Source organism: Pimephales promelas, chromosome 11 (assembly GCF_988280905.1).
Source record: "Pimephales promelas chromosome 11, fPimPro1.hap1.1, whole genome shotgun sequence".
Taxonomy (NCBI): Eukaryota; Metazoa; Chordata; class Actinopteri; order Cypriniformes; family Leuciscidae; genus Pimephales; species Pimephales promelas.
In genome coordinates this window covers 3,869,872-3,896,436 of record NC_142779.1, presented here as the reverse complement: position 1 = coordinate 3,896,436, position 26,565 = coordinate 3,869,872, and the positions used below count along the sequence as shown (strand labels likewise).

Sequence of the window (26,565 nt, the reverse complement as noted above, 5' to 3'; positions counted from 1 at the left end):
GTATTCAAGATAAAGATTTTATTGTCAAAGATTTTGCCAATTTGTTGACATTGTTACAATTTAATAAAATGAAAGCAAACTTATTTTGTCGGGTGTTTTTGCATCTCCGGACCCTCGTTTACTGGGCTGATCTGGTTAGTGGACCTCTTGCCAATTTAGTTGGGGACCCCTGGTCTAGAGCCTCCATTTTTGCACTCAGGTGTAAGTCCCATGGCCCTCTATCAGAATCCAGAGTTTCAAGAAGATCGGAGAAACTTTTTTTCGCACCCAAAAAAAAAAACGTAAGGGGTAACACTGTCGTTTTTTTTTCTGGTCGAAATTTTGAGTTTCGATATCTCAGCTCTGGAAGGGTCTAGAGCCTCCATTTTTGCACTCAGGTGTAAGTCTCATGGCCCTCTATAAGAAACCAGAGTTTCAAGAAGATTGAAGAAACTTTTTTTCACACCCAAAAAAAAAAAACGTAAGGGGTAACACTGTCGTTTTTTTTTTCTGGTCGAAATTTTGAGTTTCGATATCTCAGCTCTGGAAGGGTCTAGAGCCTCCATTTTTGCACTCAGGTGTAAGTCTCATGGCCCTCTATCAGAATCCAGAGTTTCAAGAAGATTGGGGATACTTAATTTTTCGCCCAAAAAAAAAAAACGTAAGGGGTAACACTGTCGTTTTTTTTTCAGGTCGAAATTTTGAGTTTCGATATCTCAGCTCTGGAAGGGTCTAGAGCCTCCATTTTTGCACTCAGGTGTAAGTCCCATGGCCCTCTATCAGAATCCAGAGTTTCAAGAAGATCGGAGAAACTTTTTTTTCGCACCCAAAAAAAAAACGTAAGGGGTAACACTGTCGTTTTTTTTTTCTGGTCAAAATTTTGAGTTTCGATATCTCAGCTCTGGAAGGGTCTAGAGCCTCCATGTTTGCACTCAGGTCTAAGTCTCATGGCCCTCTATCAGAATCCAGAGTTTCAAGAAGATCGGAGAAACTTTTTTTTCGCACCCAAAAAAAAAACGTAAGGGGTAACACTGTCGTTTTTTTTTTCTGGTCAAAATTTTGAGTTTCGATATCTCAGCTCTGGAAGGGTCTAGAGCCTCCATTTTTGCACTCAGGTCTAAGTCTCATGGCCCTCTATCAGAATCCGGAGTTTTGAGGAGATTGGGGAAACTTAATTTTTCGCCCAAAAAAAAAAAAACGTAAGGGGTAACACTGTCGTTTTTTTTTTCTGGTCGAAATTTTGAGTTTCGATATCTCAGCTCTGGAAGGGTCTAGAGTCTCCATTTTTGCACTCAGGTGTAAGTCCCATGGCCCTCTATCAGAATCCAGAGTTTCAAGAAGATCGGAGAAACTTTTTTTCGCACCCAAAAAAAAAAAAAAAACGTAAGGGGTAACACTGTCGTTTTTTTTTCTGGTCGAAATTTTGAGTTTCGATATCTCAGCTCTGGAAGGGTCTAGAGCCTCCATTTTTGCACTCAGGTGTAAGTCCCATGGCCCTCTATCAGAATCCAGAGTTTCAAGAAGATCGGAGAAACTTTTTTTTCGCACCCAAAAAAAAACCGTAAGGGGTAACACTGTCGTTTTTTTTTCTGGTCGAAATTTTGAGTTTCGATATCTCAGCTCTGGAAGGGTCTAGAGCCTCCATTTTTGCACTCAGGTGTAAGTCCCATGGCCCTCTATCAGAAACCAGAGTTTCAAGAAGATTGGAGAAACTTTTTTTCACACCCAAAAAAAAAAACGTAAGGGGTAACACTGTCGTTTTTTTTTCTGGTCGAAATTTTGAGTTTCGATATCTCAGCTCTGGAAGGGTCTAGAGCCTCCATTTTTGCACTCAGGTGTAAGTCTCATGGCCCTCTATCAGAATCCAGAGTTTCAAGAAGATTGGGGATACTTAATTTTTCGCCCAAAAAAAAAAAACGTAAGGGGTAGTAACACTGTCGTTTTTTTTCTGGTCGAAATTTTGAGTTTCGATATCTCAGCTCTGGAAGGGTCTAGAGCCTCAATTTTTGCACTCAGGTGTAAGTCCCATGGCCCTCTATCAGAATCCAGAGTTTCAAGAAGATCGGAGAAACTTTTTTTCGAACCCAAAAAAAAAACGTAAGGGGTAACACTGTCGTTTTTTTTTTCTGGTCAAAATTTTGAGTTTCGATATCTCAGCTCTGGAAGGGTCTAGAGCCTCCATTTTTGCACTCAGGTGTAAGTCCCATGGCCCTTTATCAGAATCCAGAGTTTCAAGAAGATCGGAAAAACTTTTTTTTCGCACCCAAAAAAAAAAACGTAAGGGGTAACACTGTCGTTTTTTTTTCTGGTCAAAATTTTGAGTTTCGATATCTCAGCTCTGGAAGGGTCTAGAGCCTCCATTTTTGCACTCAGGTGTAAGTCTCATGGCCCTCTATCAGAATCCAGAGTTTCAAGAAGATTGGGGATACTTAATTTTTCGCCCAAAAAAAAAAACCGTAAGGGGTAGTAACACTGTCGTTTTTTTTTCTGGTCGAAATTTTGAGTTTCGATATCTCAGCTCTGGAAGGGTCTAGAGCCTCCATTTTTGCACTCAGGTGTAAGTCTCATGGCCCTCTATCAGAATCCAGAGTTTCAAGAAGATTGGGGATACTTAATTTTTCGCCCAAAAAAAAAAAACGTAAGGGGTAGTAACACTGTCGTTTTTTTTCTGGTCGAAATTTTGAGTTTCGATATCTCAGCTCTGGAAGGGTCTAGAGCCTCAATTTTTGCACTCAGGTGTAAGTCCCATGGCCCTCTATCAGAATCCAGAGTTTCAAGAAGATCGGAGAAACTTTTTTTCGAACCCAAAAAAAAAACGTAAGGGGTAACACTGTCGTTTTTTTTTTCTGGTCAAAATTTTGAGTTTCGATATCTCAGCTCTGGAAGGGTCTAGAGCCTCCATTTTTGCACTCAGGTGTAAGTCCCATGGCCCTTTATCAGAATCCAGAGTTTCAAGAAGATCGGAAAAACTTTTTTTTCGCACCCAAAAAAAAAAACGTAAGGGGTAACACTGTCGTTTTTTTTTCTGGTCAAAATTTTGAGTTTCGATATCTCAGCTCTGGAAGGGTCTAGAGCCTCCATTTTTGCACTCAGGTGTAAGTCTCATGGCCCTCTATCAGAATCCAGAGTTTCAAGAAGATTGGGGATACTTAATTTTTCGCCCAAAAAAAAAAACCGTAAGGGGTAGTAACACTGTCGTTTTTTTTTCTGGTCGAAATTTTGAGTTTCGATATCTCAGCTCTGGAAGGGTCTAGAGCCTCAATTTTTGCACTCAGGTGTAAGTCCCATGGCCCTCTATCAGAATCCAGAGTTTCAAGAAGATCGGAGAAACTTTTTTTCGAACCCCAAAAAAAAAACGTAAGGGGTAACACTGTCGTTTTTTTTTTCTGGTCAAAATTTTGAGTTTCGATATCTCAGCTCTGGAAGGGTCTAGAGCCTCCATTTTTGCACTCAGGTGTAAGTCCCATGGCCCTTTATCAGAATCCAGAGTTTCAAGAAGATCGGAAAAACTTTTTTTTCGCACCCAAAAAAAAAAACGTAAGGGGTAACACTGTCGTTTTTTTTTCTGGTCAAAATTTTGAGTTTCGATATCTCAGCTCTGGAAGGGTCTAGAGCCTCAATTTTTGCACTCAGGTGTAAGTCCCATGGCCCTCTATCAGAATCCAGAGTTTCAAGAAGATCGGAGAAACTTTTTTTCGAACCCAAAAAAAAAACGTAAGGGGTAACACTGTCGTTTTTTTTTTCTGGTCAAAATTTTGAGTTTCGATACCTCAGCTCTGGAAGGGTCTAGAGCCTCCATTTTTGCACTCAGGTCTAAGTCTCATGGCCCTCTATCAGAATCCGGAGTTTTGAGGAGATTGGGGAAACTTAATTTTTCGCCCAAAAAAAAAAAACGTAAGGGGTAACACTGTCGTTTTTTTTTCTGGTCGAAATTTTGAGTTTCGATATCTCAGCTCTGGAAGGGTCTAGAGCCTCAATTTTTGCACTCAGGTGTAAGTCCCATGGCCCTCTATCAGAATCCAGAGTTTCAAGAAGATCGGAGAAACTTTTTTTCGCACCCAAAAAAAAAACGTAAGGGGTAACACTGTCGTTTTTTTTTCTGGTCAAAATTTTGAGTTTCGATATCTCAGCTCTGGAAGGGTCTAGAGCCTCCATTTTTGCACTCAGGTCTAAGTCTCATGGCCCTCTATCAGAATCCGGAGTTTTGAGGAGATTGGGGAAACTTAATTTTTCGCCCAAAAAAAAAAAAACGTAAGGGGTACCACTGTCGTTTTTTTTTCTGGTCGAAATTTTGAGTTTCGATATCTCAGCTCTGGAAGGGTCTAGAGCCTCCATTTTTGCACTCAGGTGTAAGTCCCATGGCCCTCTATCAGAATCCAGAGTTTCAAGAAGATTGGGGATACTTAATTTTTCGCCAAAAAAAAAAAAACGTAAGGGGTAACACTGTCGTTTTTTTTTTTTGGTCGAAATTTTGAGTTTCAATATCTCAGCTCTGGAAGGGTCTAGAGCCTCCATCTTTGCACTCAGGTGTAAGTCCCATGGCCCTGTATCAGAATCCAGAGTTTTGAGAAGATTGGGGAAACTTAATTTTTCGCAAAAAAAAAAAAAAAAACGTAAGGGGTAACACTGTCATTTTTTTTTTCTGGTCAAAATTTTGAGTTTCGATATCTCAGCTCTGAAAGGGTCTAGAGCCTCCATTTTTGCACTCAGGTGTAAGTCTCATGGCCCTCTATCAGAATCCAGAGTTTCAAGAAGATTGGGGATACTTAATTTTTCGCACCCAAAAAAAAAAAACGTAAGGGGTAACACTGTCGTTTTTTTTTCTGGTCGAAATTTTGAGTTTCGATATCTCAGCTCTGGAAGGGTCTAGAGCCTCCATCTTTGCACTCAGGTGTAAGTCCCATGGCCCTCTATCAGAAACCAGAGTTTCAAGAAGATTGGAGAAACTTTTTTTCACACCCAAAAAAAAAAACGTAAGGGGTAACACTGTCGTTTTTTTTTCTGGTCAAAATTTTGAGTTTCGATATCTCAGCTCTGGAAGGGTCTAGAGCCTCCATTTTTGCACTCAGGTCTAAGTCTCATGGCCCTCTATCAGAATCCGGAGTTTTGAGGAGATTGGGGAAACTTAATTTTTTTTCCAAAAAAAAAAAAAAAGTAAGGGGTACCACTGTCGTTTTTTTTTCTGGTCGAAATTTTGAGTTTCGATATCTCAGCTCTGGAAGGGTCTAGAGCCTCCATTTTTGCACTCAGGTGTAAGTCCCATGGCCCTCTATCAGAATCCAGAGTTTCAAGAAGATCGGAGAAACTTAATTTTTCGCCCAAAAAAAAAAACGTAAGGGGTAACACTGTCGTTTTTTTTTCTGGTCGAAATTTTGTGTTTCGAAATCTCAGCTCTGGAAGGGTCTAGAGCCTCCATTTTTGCACTCAGGTGTAAGTCCCATGGCCCTCTATCAGAATCCAGAGTTTCAAGAAGATTGGAGAAACTTTTTTTCACAACCAAAAAAAAAACGTAAGGGGTAACACTGTCGTTTTTTTTTCTGGTCGAAATTTTGAGTTTCGATATCTCAGCTCTGGAAGGGTCTAGAGTCTCCATTTTTGCACTCAGGTGTAAGTCTCATGGCACTCTATCAGAATCCAGAGTTTCAAGAAGATTGGGGATACTTAATTTTTCGCCAAAAAAAAAAAACGTAAGGGGTAACACTGTCGTTTTTTTTTTTGGTCGAAATTTTGAGTTTCAATATCTCAGCTCTGGAAGGGTCTAGAGCCTCCATCTTTGCACTCAGGTGTAAGTCCCATGGCCCTGTATCAGAATCCAGAGTTTTGAGAAGATTGGGGAAACTTAATTTTTCGCCCAAAAAAAAAAAAACGTAAGGGGTAACACTGTCGTTTTTTTTTTCTGGTCAAAATTTTGAGTTTCGATATCTCAGGTCTGGAAGGGTCTAGAGTCTCCATTTTTGCACTCAGGTGTAAGTCTCATGGCCCTCTATCAGAATCCAGAGTTTCAAGAAGATTGGGGATACTTAATTTTTCGCCAAAAAAAAAAACGTAAGGGGTAACACTGTCGTTTTTTTTTTTTGGTCGAAATTTTGAGTTTCAATATCTCAGCTCTGGAAGGGTCTAGAGCCTCCATCTTTGCACTCAGGTGTAAGTCCCATGGCCCTGTATCAGAATCCAGAGTTTTGAGAAGATTGGGGAAACTTAATTTTTCGCCCAAAAAAAAAAAAACGTAAGGGGTAACACTGTCATTTTTTTTTTCTGGTCAAAATTTTGAGTTTCGATATCTCAGCTCTGGAAGGGTCTAGAGCCTCCATTTTTGCACTCAGGTGTAAGTCTCATGGCCCTCTATCAGAATCCAGAGTTTCAAGAAGATTGGGGATACTTAATTTTTCGCACCCAAAAAAAAAAAACGTAAGGGGTAACACTGTCGTTTTTTTTTCTGGTCGAAATTTTGAGTTTCGATATCTCAGCTCTGGAAGGGTCTAGAGCCTCCATCTTTGCACTCAGGTGTAAGTCCCATGGCCCTCTATCAGAAACCAGAGTTTCAAGAAGATTGGAGAAACTTTTTTTCACACCCAAAAAAAAAAACTTAAGGGGTAACACTGTCGTTTTTTTTTCTGGTCGAAATGTTGAGTTTCGATATCTCAGCTCTGGAAGGGTCTAGAGCCTCTATTTTTGCACTCAGGTGTAAGTCTCATGGCCCTCTATCAGAATCCAGAGTTTCAAGAAGATTGGGGATACTTAATTTTTCGCCCAAAAATCAAAAACGTAAGGGGTAACACTGTCGTTTTTTTTTCTGGTCGAAATTTTGAGTTTCGATATCTCAGCTCTGGAAGGGTCTAGAGCCTCCATTTTTGCACTCAGGTGTAAGTCCCATGGCCCTCTAGCAGAATCCAGAGTTTCAAGAAGATCGGAGAAACTTTTTTTTCGCACCCAAAAAAAAAAAACGTAAGGGGTAACACTGTCGTTTTTTTTTCTGGTCAAAATTTTGAGTTTCGATATCTCAGCTCTGGAAGGGTCTAGAGCCTCCATTTTTGCACTCAGGTCTAAGTCTCATGGCCCTCTATCAGAATCCGGAGTTTTGAGGAGATTGGGGAAACTTAATTTTTTTTCCAAAAAAAAAAAAAAAGTAAGGGGTACCACTGTCGTTTTTTTTTCTGGTCGAAATTTTGAGTTTCGATATCTCGGCTCTGGAAGGGTCTAGAGCCTCCATTTTTGCACTCAGGTGTAAGTCCCATGGCCCTCTATCAGAATCCAGAGTTTCAAGAAGATCGGAGAAACTTTTTTTCGCACCCAAAAAAAAACGTAAGGGGTAACACTGTCGTTTTTTTTTTTCTGGTCAAAATTTTGAGTTTCGATATCTCAGCTCTGGAAGGGTCTAGAGCCTCCATTTTTGCACTCAGGTGTAAGTCTCATGGCCCTCTATCAGAATCCAGAGTTTCAAGAAGATTGGGGATACTTAATTTTTCGCCCAAAAAAAAAAACGTGAGGGGTAACACTGTCATTTTTTTTTTCTGGTCGAAATTTTGTGTTTCGATATCTCAGCTCTGGAAGGGTCTAGAGCCTCCATTTTTGCACTCAGGTGTAAGTCCCATGGCCCTCTATCAGAATTCAGAGTTTCAAGAAGATCGGAGAAACTTTTTTTTCGCACCCAAAAAAAAAAATGTAAGGGGTAACACTGTCGTTTTTGTTTTTGGTCGAAATTTTGAGTTTCAATATCTCAGCTCTGGAAGGGTCTAGAGCCTCCATCTTTGCACTCAGGTGTAAGTCCCATGGCCCTGTATCAGAATACAGAGTTTTGAGAAGATTGGGGAAACTTAATTTTTCGCCCAAAAAAAAAAAACGTAAGGGGTAAAACACTGTCGTTTTTTTTTTCTGGTCGAAATTTTGAGTTTCGATATCTCAGCTCTGGAAGGGTCTAGAGCCTCCATTTTTGCACTCAGGTGTAAGTCCCATGGCCCTTTATCAGAATCCAGAGTTTCAAGAAGATCGGAGAAACTTTTTTTCGCACCCAAAAAAAAAACGTAAGGGGTAACACTGTCGTTTTTTTTTCTGGTCGAAATTTTGAGTTTCGATATCTCAGCTCTGGAAGGGTCTAGAGCCTCCATTTTTGCACTCAGGTGTAAGTCCCATGGCCCTTTATCAGAATCCAGAGTTTCAAGAAGATCGCAGAAATACTTAATTTTTCGCCCCCCCAAAAAAAAAAAACGTAAGGGGTAACACTGTCGTTTTTTTTTTTTGGTCAAAAATTTTGAGTTTCAATATCTCAGCTCTGGAAGGGTCTAGAGCCTCCATCTTTGCACTCAGGTCTAAGTCTCATGACCCTCTATCAGAATCCAGAGTTTCAAGAAGATTGGGGATACTTAATTTTTCGCCCAAAAAAAAAAAACTTAAGGGGTAACACTGTCATTTTTTTTTTTTCTGGTCGAAATTTTGAGTTGCAATATCTCAGCTCTGGAAGGGTCTAGAGCCTCCATCTCTGCACTCAGGTGTAAGTCCCATGGCCCTGTATCAGAATCCAGAGTTTCAAGAAGATTGGAGAAACTTTTTTTCGCACCCAAAATAAAAACGTAAGGGGTAACACTGTCATTTTTTTTTCTGGTCGAAATTTTGAGTTTCGATATCTCAGCTTTGGAAGGGTCTAGAGCCTCCATTTTTGCACTCAGGTCTAAGTCCCATGGCCCTCTATCAGAACCCAGAGTTTCAAGAAGATCAGAGAACCTAAAAATTTCGACCCCCCCAAAAAAACGAAAGGGGTAACAATGCCGTTTTTTTGGGGGGGTCGAAATTTTGAGTTTCTCTGATCTTCTTGAAACTTTGGATTCTAATAGAGGGCCCTGAGACTGAGACCTGAGTTCAAAAATGGAGGCTATAGACCTTTCCATAGCTGAGATATGGAGATCCCGCGTAGCATTCATCCCATTATAAAAATAGTGGTTTATAATGGGATAAATGCTTTGTGGGATTGCAATATCTCAGCTCTGGAAGGGTCTAGAGCCTCGATTTTTGCACTCAGGTCTAAGTCTCATGGCCCTCTATCAGAATCCAGAGTTTCAAGAAAATCAGAGAAACTCAAAATTTCGTGTATTTCGTATTTAAATAGTGGTTTATAATGGAATAAATGCTACCTGGGATCAAAATTTTGAAATTTTTAGGTTCACTCCATTTGGAGTGAAGTGCTGGCATGCTTCTCTTCAATGTAGAGCTTTACTGGCATTTGATTGGATGAGAAACGTCCAATCTCATGGACTGCAGGCTTTAAACTAGATGAAATGCTCCATAGGTTAAAAAAAAGGGGGCTGACATGCAATGTCCATTGTAATGGACACAGGATAATATTTTCCTTTAATTTTCCGTCAACATTGGCCATCAGTATGTGCTTGGCACAATGTAATCTGGGATTCCCTTTGCTAAGGCTCCATGTCATGCAACCTGATTAAGGGGCGAAACAGAGTCATGTTTTCTTAGGCTTGAATCGTTCAACAGGAGGTTTTAAACAGAAAGTACAACAGTAAATAATTCAGTATGTGTGTGAGACATTCTTTAGCATGTAGTAATGAGTATTTCACTCATCTGTCAAGTTCCTTATCATTGCATAAACAAGCCTTACCCTTTTTCATAAGGAATAAGTTCACAGCTGTTGGGCTCTTGTGAACACAAAGTGAAATCAGATGAATTGGTCTGAATCGTTTCATATAATGAAGTGTTTAGAGCCAAGTGTTGAATTAAAGTCTGATAACATCTCCAGCCCTTCTAAGACAAATGTTTCTGGGATGCTGAAACTCGCCATAACCCTGTCGTACATTTTGCGGGAAGAAATTTATTGTTGTTGGGTTGAGTTTATGTTGAACTCATGTATGTAAAATGATGATAAAATAAATATTTCATCTGCCTCGCAAAGACACGCGCAAAATCAAAGAACACAAACGCCTTTCTTTGTTGATTGCTTTATTGGCCATTCATTTTTACAATAAGGTCTTTTTTTTTTTAGATTGATGCGTAGGCCGTCTGCCGGAAGCTAGTTTTATTAGTCGATTAAGTTTTAAATGTGTATATTTTTCATACACGAACGCATCTCTTCGCTTCAGAAGGCCTTTATTATCCCTCAGAGGAGCACTTTTATCATGGATGGGTGCGCTTTGATGGACTTCCAAAGACATACACACATTCACTCCCATTATAAAGCTTGGAAGAGCCAGGACTTTTTTTTTAAATATAACTCAGATATTCGTCTAAATACGTTTTTTTCTTTGGACGTAAAATAGCTCGAATGTAACTCGACACCCTTGCCTCATTTAGCATGCATGGATCTATTAATATGCAAATGAGCCCCACCTCCACTCACTCACTCAGCTCAGAGTTTCACAGGTTGACGATCTCGTTGATCTGATTGGTTATAAGGAAGTTTGGTAACAATAAAAACTAGATTTTCACCACAGGGGGACTACAGAAATTACTTTCAATGAACCATTTTATTGTCAGAAGGTAATTATTCCATTAATAACAGTTATTGACCTTGATCTAACATGGTACCGGACTGAAAAAGCAATGCCTGCACGCTATGTAGGTATATTCACAGCATTTCTGCAGGTGATTCTGTAACAATGCTACTCTGAAACTAGGACCTGAAACATGAGGAATATGATCATCATAGTAATAGTGTGTTTGGAATGAGGCCAGTATCTATCTCTGTGCTGCAGTTATTAAAGCCATGTATTATAATAATGAAAGTGGCCTATGGCCATTGCTGAGGATTATTTTCAAAATCATATTCCTGTGTGAGAGAGTTACCTGATTGTGTTGAGATTAATGAATTAAAACGCTGTATCATTACTTCAAAATAATGCCAATAGAAATCTTTCAATCTCCCATTTAATAATAATAACATTGGTTGAGGCTTGGGCTATTAAGACCTAAAAATGCCACCCATAACCAATATCCACCCTGTTAAAGGATACAGCATGTGTATAACTTTTTAAAAGTTGATTAATATTTCTTCTAAGAACATAAATCCTCCAATTAGAATTCCGAAGACCACGTAAACATACAGGAAGACTGACTTGTTTTTCTCAGAATTGTGTGAAGTTAAAGTTGCAATTGTGAGAAAAAAGTGAGTTTATATCACGCAATTCTTGGGAAGAAAGTCAGAAGCATTCATCCATAAGCCGAAACCGTGACTGAATAGACAGTGTTTCTGTTGTCCTCGACCTCCTGATTATGATTTATTTGCCTGCCATGATAAATATCTGGATCCACTGCCAAACCTGTCACACACTTTCATAACTTGACGTGACAGCAGGATATAAAAACTAGTGCGTTACTCTTTCTGCAGTCTCCATAGGCAGCTCTATCTCCAAAAGCAAAATCCTATATTAAAATTACATTCATAGCACACAAACACTAGGCAAAATAATTTTTTTTTTTTTAAATTAGATTGTATTTCTCTTCTGACATCTTGGTCGGCAAGCATGAACGCGCATTCACTTGGAAATCATAAATTATAAAGAAATAAAATTACATTATTTTTATGTCAATCACATTTAATTTAAAACAACATTTACCCCAAAGTCTTCAAAATAAAGACAAACATTAATATATAATAGGTAGATTCACATTTTGATTCCGCAAATAAATTGGAAAACATAAGCTGGTTTGATGACTGTTAGCTGCTTTGATGAATTTAGAAGAATGTCTATTTATCTGAGAGAAAGAAATGTAATCTATATCGTTTGGTGATGAAATTCCTTTCTTTTGTGTCTGTTTCTTTGAATTGCAATTTAGTAAATTCCTCTTAATGTCACTCATATATAACAACCTGCGGAGATCCTTCTGATAACAGCCAATACTGTCACAACTACTGGCATTTCAGTATTTCAGTTTAACACATCACAAGATCTACTGCAGATGAATCACTCGATTATGTGCCAATCATAGAAGAATGGACTGGTTTGCATGTGTAATACTGGTAATTACACAGACATTACTATTAAACTTCACAACAATTATAGAGCAGTGAATCATACACCTTAACTGTTTTTCAAAGAAATGGCAAGTATACAGTGAATTAAAATTGACATTTTGAAGTAGAAAGATTGTATGGTATTATCTTTTAAAACGTGCAAACTTTGAAAGATATTTTTACAGAAGCATTTTTGATTATTAGGGATCATTATCTGAATGACTGATTAAATGAGATGATCAGCAATTAATGAGCATTTGCAACCAATTTTAATTAAATTTACTTAAGCAACGAAAGCAAAGATAAAACAACTAGAAAACAGTGAAAAAGGCAACCTTATTAATTATTTATGCCCAGTGCATGATGAGATCACCAGTATCAGAAAGTTGAGCAAGTTTTACTTCATTTTAAAAAACTTTGAAAATCAAAAAATTACTGTAAACATAGCAAACAATTCCAAGTAAAATATACTTAGTTCAAGCTTGAATTGAGTATTAATATACATTTTTCTTTATTCTTACCTGAACTAACTTGTTCAATGTAGAAATTACATTTGTTTTTGTCTGTACTGTAGTAGAATAAGTTTAATGATTGAAACATGAAAATGCACAAGTGAAAAATGATACTGTACTTACTGAGAAAAAAATGTCGTGTGGGACTTTTAATTTTGTTGATGTTTGAATGGTGGATTGGTGACGGCACCTATAAAGGAAAGTGAAATTTCACAAATTGTCAAGTTTGAAATCCATCGGACTAACGGCTTGTGAGATATTCGATTGACAGACACACAGAAAGACAGACAGACAGACAGACAGACACAGACACACAGACAGAGAGATAGATAGAGAGACACACAGACAGACACACAGACAGACAGATAGATAGAGAGACACACAGACAGACAGATAGACAGACACACACACAGATAGAGAGACACACAGACAGACAGACAGACAGCTAGACAGACAGACAGACAGATAGACAGACACACACACAGATAGAGAGACACACACACAGATAGAGATACACACAGACAGACAGACAGACAGACAGCTAGACAGACACACAGATAGAGAGACACACAGACAGACAGACAGACAGCTAGACAGACAGACAGCTAGACAGACAGACACACAGACAGACAGACAGCTAGACAGACAGACAGACAGATAGACAGACATACACACAGATAGAGAGACACACACACAGATAGAGATACACACAGACAGACAGACAGACAGACAGACAGACAGCTAGACAGACACACACACAGATAGAGAGACACACAGACAGACAGACAGACAGACAGACAGCTAGACAGACACACACACAGATAGAGAGACACACAGACAGACAGACAGACAGATAGACACACACACAGATAGAGAGAAACACAGACAGACAGACAGACACAGACAGACAGACAGACAGATAGATAGACACAGACAGACACATAGATAGAGAGACACACAGACAGACACACACACACACACACACACACACACACACACACACACACACACGCATACAGACATACAGACAGACAGACACACAGATAGAGAGACACACAGAAAGACAGACACACACACACACACACACACAGACACGCATACAGACAGACAGACAGACAGACACACAGACAGACGTTCCTGTAATTGATAGATTTATCTGTAAATATTGTTATTTGATTATATCTATTGTTATGTAGGTGTGCATAACAATTATTAAATGATTCTCAATTAAATAACATTTATATGATTACAAAATAATATTTTTAACAAATTAGTATTGGCAGTTGTGGCAAACATGTTTGAACAATTTTTGGGGAACAAGGAAAGAAGGTCTGGGAAAAAAGCCTGACGTCTCCTTAACTTCCTGTTAAAATCCAACTGCACAGCTGCATGGGAAGTGTGTGTGTGTGTGTGTGTGTGTCCTCATCCTCCTCACACAGGTGCAGTGAGATCATTTCCTCTTAGCAGGGACTGTTTCCGCAGCAAAGGCCTTTTCCTGTCCCAGGGAGAAATAAGGAAACGCATCCTTATCCAGCAGAGGTCAGAGGTTTGGGTCAGAAGAGAGACCAACACAGTTTCTGTGTGTTTATTACTTCTATGAAAGTCTATGGCATTTTATCAGCCACCAAATAGAAATCACAAGCTTGAAAACTTAAGGAAGTACCAGCACATGACACAATCTGACAGTGTTGAGGTTATGAGCAATGGTGATGCAGGCCTTAACTATCCCCAATCTCTAATTATGCGTTAAGATGAGCTGTAAGTGTTATGTTCACACTTCAAAACTATTCGAGTTATTTGAAATGCTCTATCTAAGCATGTAGAAATGACACACACTCACTGTGTTGAGCAATTTTGTAAACGTGAGGCATGTTGAAACAAAACTCAGCACCCCTGTCATTTCCCATCTGAATCTGTGGAAAATGTGTCATGTGTCACATGACGTGGCTCTTCTCTTTGTCTATCAGTGTGTGTGCATTCCTTCTCCTCAAAGACAGGGTTATCTGCTGATATCCAGGTTATCAACTGTCTGCTGGCTTCCTTCGCATTTCAAGTGTGTCAGTGTGTATGTGTTTTATATATTGAAAATATATTCAATATATAAAAATATGTTTGAATATATGTCAATATGTTTGCTGTATTTTTATATTAATTTAAAGAACATTAGCTTATTTCCATCCACCTGTTTTTATGCAAATTTTGGGATATCAGAGGATGTGATTGGATGACTGGACTAACCAGCGGACCTATCACATCACAGCAGCTCGGCATGTTGGAAAATCTGACATCTGACATTAAAATCTGTCATCCGAATGATTTGGTTTAATTTCCTCCAAAAGCGTCTCAGGATTGCGTTCACAAACACCAGCATCCGAACGCAAGAGAACATGACAGCGTTTATTGTGTTTCATCTCGCGCTGATGATGGTGATCACATGGGATGGAAACACTGCTTTATTTGCTAATGTTTTAAGCCACATCCCAATTTTGCGTATCGAAAAGAAAAGAAATTAAGGTTTTTGATGAAAACATGACAGGATTTTTCTCTATATAATGGACTTCAATGGGAACCAAACGGTTCAAGGTCCAAATGAGAGTTTTAGTGCAGCTTCAAAGGGCTTTAAATGACACCAGACGATGAATAAGGGTCTTATCTAGCGAAACGATCACTCATTTAAAAAAAGTTTAAGTTTTATAAGCACAAATGCTCACCTTGCTCTGTTCTGTGATGCGCATTCGTGAGTCTCCTGTTCGAACTCGTTCATCAAAATGAGCAAATCTTTTTTCGAGTCATTTCGTTCATTTTGTTCATTGAATGAACCGGATGACTCGAAAAAATATTCGTTCATTTCGATCGTATCGTTTAAAGCTGCACTGAAACTCTCTTTTGGACCTTGAACTGTTTGGTTCCCAATGAGGTCCATTACATGGAGAAAAATCCTGGAATGTTTTCATCAAAAACCTTAATTTCTTTTCGGCTGAAGAAAGAAAGACGTGGACATCTTGGATGACATGGGGGTGAGTAAATTATCAGCAAAAGTTGTTTTTTTTAAAGTGAACTACTCCTTTAATGTTTTTTTTTTTTTTTAGTTTGCTATAGACTATTACAGACTTGAGAGAGTGAAGACAGGTGTTTAAAATAGATATCAGATTTGGTCCAGGTTCACTGAATGAGTTGTTGGTTCAAATATATTTTTCACTCATCATGATAAAAAAAATATTCAAATACAAATCTAAACTACTATGTATTAAATATAAATTACTTGTAGCGACTGCTCCGCCCATGTTTTCAGCATTTGACTATTATGAATCAGCATACACAGGGTGCATTTCCTGTTTCATAGTCGTGTGTGTGCCGTGTCACTTCCTGTCAGGAGAGGATTTCCTGTTAGCTGTGGATGGTTTTGTCCTGGGCAGTGAAATATGACAAGGACATTTACAACTAAAGCAAACAATGTCTAAACTTCGCTTTGAATACTTCTGCTTTAGAATCGAAGTCAAAAAGGTTTCCCACTGCTTGTGAAAAATGCATGTATTGAGATATTTTATATTCTACCAATGATAAAACTGTTAGATGTAAAGTTTTGTGAAGCAGGGCCACTGGTAGGGAGCACTTGACCTGTGTTTATGATCACTACGGTATAGCCGTGTCCATAACAGTGACTGTAAAATATGTATTTTTAAGTAAGTTCGAGTTTTGGCCTATTTTTAATCAGCCATTAATGGTTTTGTTAATGTGGACATGGCAACCTTTATTTCTACTGCTTATATTTAGGGTTAGTGATGAAGTGTGTAAAACGCCCCACAGACTTGTGACGGTCAAACACCTGAGGTTTGTATGTGGTCGGATAGGCTCCTGCGGGTCTGGGAATGATGACCCTGATCTTTCATCTTAAGGAGGATGAGCACAAACACACACACACATCTCTTATCCACGTCTGTCATTTACACTGGCATGTGTGGAATGAACAAAGGAGATAGAAAGAGAAAGAATGAGAGATCAGGTAGAGCCCATGTTAGTGTGAGAAAAAATAAATAAGTTGATCCGGCCTTTGTAAGGATTGTGAGATATCTAACCTTTGACCTCTGGGCCTTGAGGTTTGTGTGGTGTCGTGATCTGACTCGCAGCTCTGATAACAGTGTCACCGTCAGAGAAAACACACCCGAATCCTGGAGATCTGGTCAATGTGGCTTCAGTTTCCTGCAGAAACATAAAAGCCGAAGTGTGTCAATCTTTCAGTGATAAAACACGTTCATTATCTAACTCACTATCCTCTAATATATGCAGAGGAATATTTATCAGGTTGGTGTAAACAGTGTGTCCCCATGGCACTATCTAAACATCCATCTGTGTGTTTGAGCAACATGAAACCGCATTCGAATATAATTTCACTTCCTTAATGTGACGTATTTCAGAATAAAACCATCTATGGAAAATTAAAAAAAGGTGTGGGATGAGATGTGTTGTTTCCTTTTGTGGTTTTAGGGTATGGCTATATCTGAAAAAGAAGAATTAATGTTATAGCAGTGCTATTTATATATTATTATAGTAGGTATTCATATTTTTAATTAGCTTTGTATATTTTTTCTGAATATTGTATTTGTATATTTTCAGTTTTCATTTAAATTTAAGTAACATGCTTTTGTCATTTTCAGTAGTTTTGAGTGTCTATTTATCTTTAATTTATTTATTTTTCAGTTATTTTAGTACTTCAACTTCAACTTATTTTAATTTCACATAATATTAATATTTTATTTGAACTTTCAATTAAAGAAAACAATTTTAATAGTGCATATATATATAAATAAAATTAAAAAAAAATATATTTTTTCTAAATTGCAATTGTTTATTCAGTTAAAATTCTCTGTTATTGCTGTATCATTACAACAATACCAAACTAGCTATCTGGCTATTGAAATTGACCTTTTCAGAGGTGCAAAAAATTTATTGCTATGAAAAATTATGAAAACCAAGAGTTTTGAGACCAAGAGAGAACATGGAATGATGAATGCTTCATATACTGTATAAATAAGCGCAGAAATGTCAGTGAATTGGGTGAAGTTTGATATCATGTTGACGTGCCACCATAGCAGCGTTCCTGATTTCAGACCAGTCAGATTTCACTACATCATTTCCTGAATGACTCTCAACCTAATAAAACCCACCACATCTCTGTCATCATCACCCCACTTCAAGACTGAAACACCCCAAACACCCACCGCCATCTGCGTCACACACACCAGCACGTTTCCCTTCTGCTCTTATAAGACCACACACTCATTTACAGTGTGTGTGTATGTGGCCATTTCCTGGACCTAGTTTGGTTCTGTTTAAAAGCAGGCTCTGATCTCTCCTGAAGGTCAATCAACACCAGACACAGTTAAATTGACCATGGTTAAGGGCTGTTATAGGTCATGACGTGAAGTGGCATTTTAATCATGGTAAAAACCGAATGTATTTTTGTGTGCCTTAATGATTTCATAAAAACAATTAACAGCAATTCAATGGAAAAGGTTGCATTTTATTAATCAATAATCGAATCGGAATAACCATTTTTTCTAAATATTCACAAAACATTCACCCAAAATGTTATTTTATCACATTTAATAATTGTGGATAAATGCACTCAAAGTAAATTATATATATATATATATATATATATATATATATATATATATATACTTTATAATTATAAAGTACTTTTTAAATCAATATTGATTTAATAATCTTTTGTTACATTTTAATGTGTTGATACTAAAGCACATGTAAAGTGATATTTGTTTATATTTTCATATTTGTATTTAAAGTTAATATATTTAAAATGTACTAAATATTTTTTTTTAATTAATTAAATAAACTTAGTGCTTAAATATTATTTCAGCACTTATAAACTTATAAATAATAATAATAAACTTTGGAAATTACACTGGCAAATGAATTGTTTATGACGAATATTGAAAATAGACAAATATTATAGATCATTGGAATCTTAGCCATTGTTGCCCATTTATATAAAAAAAAAATAAAACAGAAAGATCACATCATGACTGACGGCAACCCTTAACCTTTACTGGTAAAATCCCTTCTACTTATGGCTTTTGGCTTAATTCTGACCAGCTTAAATATACTATCGGTATAAAAGCAGTCGCTCCTACTATACATCACCAAAAATATGTTCTAAAAACTGTTTGCTAACGTTCCCATTACGTTATGACAACATTATTTCTGAATGTTGAACGTTAAAGGCAACATTCCATTTCAACATTCTTTAAACATTATAGAAACGTTACTTTTGAATGTTCTCCGAACGTTCTGAAACAAGGAGCAAAATTTAAAAAAAAAAAAAAAACATTCCATAAATGTTTAATATTTTGATAACATTACTAACATTACTGGAAGAACTTTTGTTCATACGAGAGAACGTTAGCTAAAGTTGTGAGAGCGTTCCGGTCCTATAATACTTCAATAAGACAGTTAATCAGTGTGTTCTCCTGAATTATTGGTCAGCAATAAAACACTCGTGTGAAAACATCCATAAAGAGCGCCTGTGAATGATGCATGTCAGACATCAAGTCTGCAGTGATTCAGATATGACAGATTCATGTTTGAACATGTCTGTTCTTCCAGCAACACACTGATACCAATGTGATTAGACATTCCTGAGGCAACCAGAAATCACACACACACTCACATGTAAATAAACGCTCAGCGATCTTATCTGCAGAATTTAAGAACTGGCTTCCTACCAGTTCATGAACTGGAATTTGAATGGAAATGAAATGCTGAACGCTGAGGATATGTCATCCTCCCACAGGCATGCGAGGTCACTTCCTGTTTCCTGTAGGATGAGATGCCAGTGTCTTGCTCATGCTGGGGAAACCACTTCCTGTGGCCTGGAGGAAGGATGGGAGGATAAACGGATTGAAAGGTGACAGATATTTCTTGGAGGAAAGCGTCTGTGAATCTCTGACTGATTCAGTGTAAATGTGATTCACCACACATTTGATTAACGTTTGGGAAGCAGGGCTCATGGGAAACTCCCGCCTTTGTCTATTACTGTAATGCCCCAGTGTGCCAGCTGACTGAGCAATTTATGACATTTCTTTGAAACAGATTTGCATTAAATTACACAACTAACTGAAAACAAAGTTAAAAAAAAATCTGAGTAACACTCTATTTTGATGGTCCCTTTTGAATGTGCTATCTGTCAACTAACTCTCATTAGAGTATTAGTAGATTGTCTGCTTAATATCCGCTAACTCTTTATTGTGACCCTAACCCTACCAGTCTACTAATACTCTACTAACACCCTAATGAGAGTTAGTAGACATGTAGGTGCAATGTTACTCATAGTCAACAGAATGTGTAAAAGGGACCATTAAAATAAAGTGAAACCAAAATCTGTATTTTTTTAAACTAATGATTCACTCTAAGAAATGCTGGGTTGTTTCAACCCAAATTTGGGTAAAATATGGACAAACTCAAATGTTGGGTTAAAAATGTAATTTAAAATCTTCAACTTTCACTTTTAACTGTAAATTTTTTTATTACATTTTTAACCCAACATTTGGGTTTGTCCATATTTGACCCAAATTTGGGTTGCAACAACCCAGAATTTTCTAGAGTGTTGTATCTAAAGTGATTTGCATTAAATTACACAACTAACTGAAAACAAAGTAAAAAAAAAAAAATCTGTATTTTTTTTTTTACTAATGCTTCACTCTAAAAAAATGCTAGGTTGTTTCAACCCAGGTTTGGGTCAAATATGGACAAACCCAAATGTTGGGTTAAAATGTAATTAAAACAATTATAGTTGAAAGTGAAAGTTGGAGATTTTAAATTACATTTTTAACCCAACATTTGGGTTTGTCCATATTTAACCCAAATTTGGGTTGAAACAACCCAGCATTTTCTAGAATGTTGTATCTAAAGTGATTTGCATTACATTTAATAAAGGGATGCTTGGAATAACACAGGGTTTAATGACCAGTTCAGCCAAAAATGAGTCATAATTTACTCTCTGTTCATTTCAAAATTACATTTTTGGGGAAAAATTCCTCTTTTCCATAAAACGAAGGGAGCAAAAAAAAAAAAAAAAAAAAGACAAAAAGCTCTCAATGACAAACGTTTACTAACTAAACTAAAATATACTTATATAATCAAGCTAATAGGTGCTTTAGTATCAATGCATCAAAAGTGTACTTTAAAGCATGACAAAAGACTATCAAAGCAAAGTAAATCTTTTAAAATGACAATTATAATGTGCACGTAAGTGTACTTAGAGATTTCATTAGTATCTTATTTACACGTATATTAAAAATAGACTTAATATTCCAAGACATAAAAATGAAGGGAACTTAATCTTCATGTTTTCCTCTATCAGTGACTCTTATCACATTCTCTGTTAAATACCCAGGTCTGATTGAATAACCCCGGTCAAGTATATGTTGGTCGTGTTAAGAGTTCATGTATTGCTCCACTATCCGTCACATCACATTCAGCATTTCATGTCTCAGACAGCTAATCTCCAAAACCTCACATTCTTCACGTGATTTTAATAGTTTAACTCGAGAGCACTCACTCACGCAGGATATTTTGAAAGCTGAACACATTCGAGGGATGTCTAGATTTCCAAGAAAAGAGTAAACAGACTTGACCTGTGTTTAACAGTTCTGGGTTTGTCCTTTACTGAACACTGCCAGATGCTGAAACTGCCTTCGAACAGGTATACGTGTTGTAAATGTTTTTAGATGCAGTCCTTCTAGTTTTGGAGTCTGTCTTGTATTATTTTGCTACATCCTCAATATGTGTGTGGGTGTGTGTGTGTGTTTAAGGGGATGTGTTGCCCTGTTAAAACTCAGAAGTCTTTTACTTCCTGCTTTGAAACTTTTTCAGCCATAAAGACAAACAGCACCAGATGTGTCTAGCTAGACACTCCATACTGTGTGTGTGTGTGTGTGTGTAATCCAGTCTTGTAAATCCTGTGATTACGCTCCTGATTTATAAATCATGTTGGCTCTTATTTTGGTTCATATGCATGAATGTCTTATGAAATGAAATCATAATCAGATTATTAAACACACTCACACACACACTCGCTTGTGTTTCTACAAGACTGATTTGATACTTTACAGTACAAACTCTTTGGTTTAATATGGAAGCTTGTTTCCCCCACAGAAAAAATAAAATAAAAAGGAACTTGTGACTTTTTTCTCTCAGATTTGCGAGTTTATATCTCCTGATTATGACTTTAGTTTGCAATTGCAAGTTAATGTCTCACAATACCTCACATAAACTCGCTTATAAATTCGACTGAAGAAAGAATGACATGGATATCTTGGATGACATGGGGGTGAGTGAATTATCAGCAAAAGTAAAAAAAAAAAAAGTGAACTACTCCTTTAAGTACAAAGTCAACATGACATCAAAATTCACCCAAATTAATATTTAAATAGCTTTCATTTACTCACCATCATGCCATTCGAAATCTTCTGTCTTATCCTTAGCATTTGAAATAACTGTGCTGGTCGCTCTTTCCCATAAAACTGCAAAGGATGGAGACTTTCAAGCTCCTAAAAGGAAGCAAAACACAATATAGGCATCAAAAGTGGTTAACACGACTTGTGCATTATACTTCAAGATTTCTAAAACCACAAGCTAAAGTCATTATTCATGTCCCGTTCATATTCTTCATAACAATTAAAATAATTCTTCAACCAAACCAACCAGCTTTGAGATGAAATTATAAACTCTGACTGTAATTAAAACACTTGAAAACCTGAAAATGGATCTACAAGACAAGAAATGATGTGTGCTTATTGTATTTTTCCGAAGATGTATAACAAACTAAATATAAATGATGATGCAATAAAACTACAGTCATTGATCCTAAGTGAACATTTGATTGCAAAACATTCAGCAGATATTTGCAAACATGATTATGAGTATAGTATGAGACTTAGTGTTGTTTCTCAATTGCTGAACCTTTAATTCACATTTAAAACGCAAAGAAAATAAAATTGCACAGACATCCTAACAATCTCATGTAGTTCTGTATTGAAAGGTTTATATGTTTAAAATCTATTTCTCAATGGAGATTAAACTCGTTTTCAATTTTGTGTCAAAAGAGGCCGTTTTTACTCAAACAATATAAACATTAATAAAAAAAACTAAAGAACTGAATAAGTAGCAAATGTAAGATCTCAGCCATTTGGAGAAAAGAAAAGCGAGTCCAAGTGGTGAATGAGGAAAGCAGGCCTGTGGAGGGTTTGTGTGATGGAGGAGGGGAACGAGGGGTTATTGAGGGCGAGGGATGATGGGGGGGGTGAAAAATGGGTCACGCCGTCGTACACGCTAACAGAAACGCAGCGCTATGGCAACCTGACAGCAGCAGAAGATCAGTGAAAACGTGAAACTGGAACAGAATGATAATGAGATGAAGAAGTCTGGGAAAGAGAGAGCGCTTCCCTCTCGACAGAGGTTTTCTGACTGTGTGTGTGTGTTTAAGAGAAAGGTTGTTTGTAAGCTTCTAAATAGTCTCTCTCTCTCTCTCTCTCTAAAACAACAGTACAGAAACCCAATAACGGATTCAAAAGACACTGTCTCCACACACACACACACTTCAAACGGTTTAAAATTGAAGTGTATACGAAGCAATCAATCAATCAGTATTTATTTATACAGCCCTTTTCAAGGTGCACCAAAGTGCTTTCCAAAGAACAAAAAATAAATAAAAAATACAATGCTAAATAAAATATATATATATGAAGATATATTGAATCTTATCTAAAAACACATAAACTAAAAATAATCCATTTAAAGACTGACCCTGAAAATGTACCAGACCACAGTGGCTCAATAGCGGGTGTTTGAGGACGGGACTATATCTGTTATATGCTATATGCTACTCATTTTTGGACACATAGAAATTCTGGTCACAAAAAGTCTAAATTTTTTCAGTTTTCTGTAAATTCATGTCTCGACAATATTGTGCGATTGCTGGTCTAATTGTTATTATCTAAACCCATTCTTAAACAGCTCACAAAAAAACAAAAACAACTATAATTGGTAAATTTACATCAGTCAGACAGTCCGAATATATTGTATATTTCCTTTTCTTGTTATTATTTGCTTTATTGTGCCACTATTATAAGTAAACAAAACCTCAAGAACATTAAATTGACTGAGAGAGAGAGAGAGAGAGAGAGAGAGAGAGAGAGAGAGAGAGAGAGGCGAGATAGATAGTGAGAGATTATCGTGCTGTTATGGCCGAGGGGTGTATGACTGTAAAGCAGTTGCGCTTTCGGCTGTAAGTCTGCAAAACTCACACAAACACACACTTTCAGTTTTGCTGAAGGCGTAACTGTAAGAGAACATCAGACATGATCTAACGTTACATGTGAAAATCAACATTCAAAATCGTTATATATTCAACCAAATGTGATCCCACCCAACATATAACTGATTCTGCAGATCTCAAGGTGATTAATCAAATAAATAAGTGATCATCTCACATCATGCTGAAGAACATTCTGTTCCGTTCATGCAGCTCCAGTGAAGGTATCATCGAAGTTAAAAACACACAATCTAATAAACTTCTGCAGCCAAAACAGCATCAATTCATCTTGAGAATGGCAGAAACAAGGCCTTTAGTGTGGCCAGAGGGGTGTTGAACCATTCCTCCCCAAAACAGTGGATGTGATGCTCCTTCACACTCCAATGTGGCTCAAAACGTTTCAGATCTGGTGGCTGTACAAGCTAGCGGAGATGTTCAACTTCACTTTCATGTCCATCAAACCATTCTGTCACAAGTCTTGCTGTATGTATTGGAGATACATACATGGCACCTTCTTCAGAGGATGTTTGAACCATCAAATGCCTTGGCAGTCATGCACACATCATACACAGTAGTTCCCTAGTTGCCATGATATTTCAGCCCAAAACCATCACTGATCCACCCGTGCTTCATTCTGGATGTTGAGCTTCTTAAAGGAGTAGTTCACTTTTTTTTTTTTTTTTTTTTGCTGATAATTTACTCACCCCCATGTCATCCAAGATGTCCATGTCTTTCTTTCTTCAGTCGAAAACAAATTAAGGTTTTTGATGAAAACATTCCAAGATTTTTCTCCATATAATGGACTTCAATGGTAACCAAACGGTTCAAGGTCCAAAAGACAGTTTCAGTGCAAACTGCAAACTGTCCAAAGGGCTTTAAACGATTCCAGATGACGAATAAGGGTCTTATCAAGCGAAACCATCACTCGTAAAAAAAAGTTTACGTTTTATAAGCTCAAATGCTCGCCTTGCTCTGTTCTGTGTGACTCTCCTGTTCGAACCCCTTCATCAAAATGAACGAATATTTTTTCGAGTAATTTGGTTCATTCAACGAACGAAATGAACGAGTTGACTCGGAAAAAGATTTGTTCATTTTGATGAACGAGTTCGAACAGGAGAGTCACACAGAACAGAGCAAGGCGAGCATTTGTGCTTATAAAACTTAAACTTCTTTTTTTTTAATGAGCGATCGTTTCGCTTGATAAGACCCTTATTCGTCGTCTGGAATCGTTTAAAGCCCTTTGAACAATTTGCAGTTTGCACTGAAACTGTCATTTGGACCTTGAACCGTTTGGTTCCCATTGAAGTCCATTATATGGAGAAAAATCCTGGAATGTTTTCATCGAAAACCTTCATTTCTTTTCGACTGAAGAAAGAAAGACATGGACATCTTGGATGACATGGGGGTGAGTAAATTATCAGCAAAAGTTTTTTTTTAAAAGCGAACTACTCCTTTAAGGGGTTTAAGGAAAGACAGTAAAGTTGGAATGGACTCTTTAGAGAACATTATATGTTTCACATTGACCACATCCCAAGACCTGCACTGTTGTCACCAATGAAAACCTCATTTGGCATTGGCACGAGTGACCAAAGGATTGGCTATATCAGCCCGGCCGTGAATATTCCCTCTGTGGAGCTCCTGATGAACAGGTTTGGTGGAAACAGGAGAGTTGAGGTGCGCGTTTCTGCAGCTGTGGTCTTATGGATGCTTTATGGATACAATCCGGGTTAGTCTCCGGACATCACTTTCAGACAGATTCCTCTTTGCGGCGACAGTTACTCCTGTTGGATGGTGGTATCCCAACATTGCCCTGATCCATAGCTCTTGATACACCACAAAGACTCGCTGTCCTGGTCACAGATGAGCCAGCGAGTTTGAACTCTGATATGTCTCTCATTGTACAGTTCTGCTATAGAGAGCCTAACTCCCTCCCCTTCCGGTCGACCACCATGGGACCTTATTTCGGAAAAATATTGAATGGTAGTCAATGGCGAGAGACAACAAATATTTTGATCTGGTTTGAATTGTGCCCTGAAATAGACATATGATGTTTGTCAATTTAAAAGATACATTTTAAAGTAAAGAAAGTCGCAGTTTGACGTAAAACCGTTGAGGTATAAGACTGTGAAAATACGTAATTACAAAGACTACAAACCCCTAACTTTACTGAGGCTAATGTCTGTCATTGTTTCTATAGTCTTATGTTATAATCGTAACGTTACGCCGTCATACCTGAGTGTTTTGTACCAGACTGCACACATACGAGCAGCGGATCTCGTTTCTCTTCCCCGGAGATGTAGTTCACAGAGTGATTTTCACATAAAACGAAATGTTACTCTTCTGTTTTATGACAAACTGTGACGTTTTTGACTTTCAGAATTATCTTTTAAATTGACAAACATCATATGTGTAATTGAGGGCACAGTTCAGACGGAATAAAAAGATAAGTCTCTCGCCATTGACTACCATTCATATTTTTTCCGAAATAAGGTCCCATGAGCTGGAAGCGTAGGGGCGGGACTTAGGCTCTCTATTGCTCTGCTAATTGAACCTTCACACACTGCTCTTATGGACTGCGCAATCAGAGAAGATTGGCCATCAGGTGTAAAACAACCCATGTCAAAATGTGCTTAAAATATTTTGACAGTCTTTTGGATCCCTTTGCATATTACTTAAAGAATTTAAGTGAAGTGTTTGTGATAGAGAGTAGATGTGCAGTTGGCACACTGACCCACTAACACACACACATCTATACTACAGCTGTTTCTCTCTCTTGCTCTCTC

At 37.5% G+C, this 26,565-nt stretch overlaps 1 long non-coding RNA gene across 4 annotated transcripts in view; it reads right to left on the bottom strand.

The window, feature by feature from the left end:
• Positions 1-26,565, bottom strand: part of LOC148977117 (uncharacterized) — a 68,574-nt gene that overhangs the window by 37,307 nt on the left and 4,702 nt on the right. For 3 of the 4 annotated variants that reach the window (XR_016145475.1, XR_016145474.1, XR_016145473.1), the window contains 3 exons: positions 21,918-22,019; positions 16,524-16,647; positions 12,571-12,637 (listed from right to left, as the gene is read on the bottom strand). This is a non-coding gene — a long non-coding RNA (uncharacterized LOC148977117). Of the gene's footprint in view, positions 1-12,570; positions 12,638-16,523; positions 16,648-19,193; positions 19,341-21,917; positions 22,020-26,565 lie in introns of all 4 variants that reach the window. The other variant, XR_016145476.1, reaches the window with a different exon arrangement.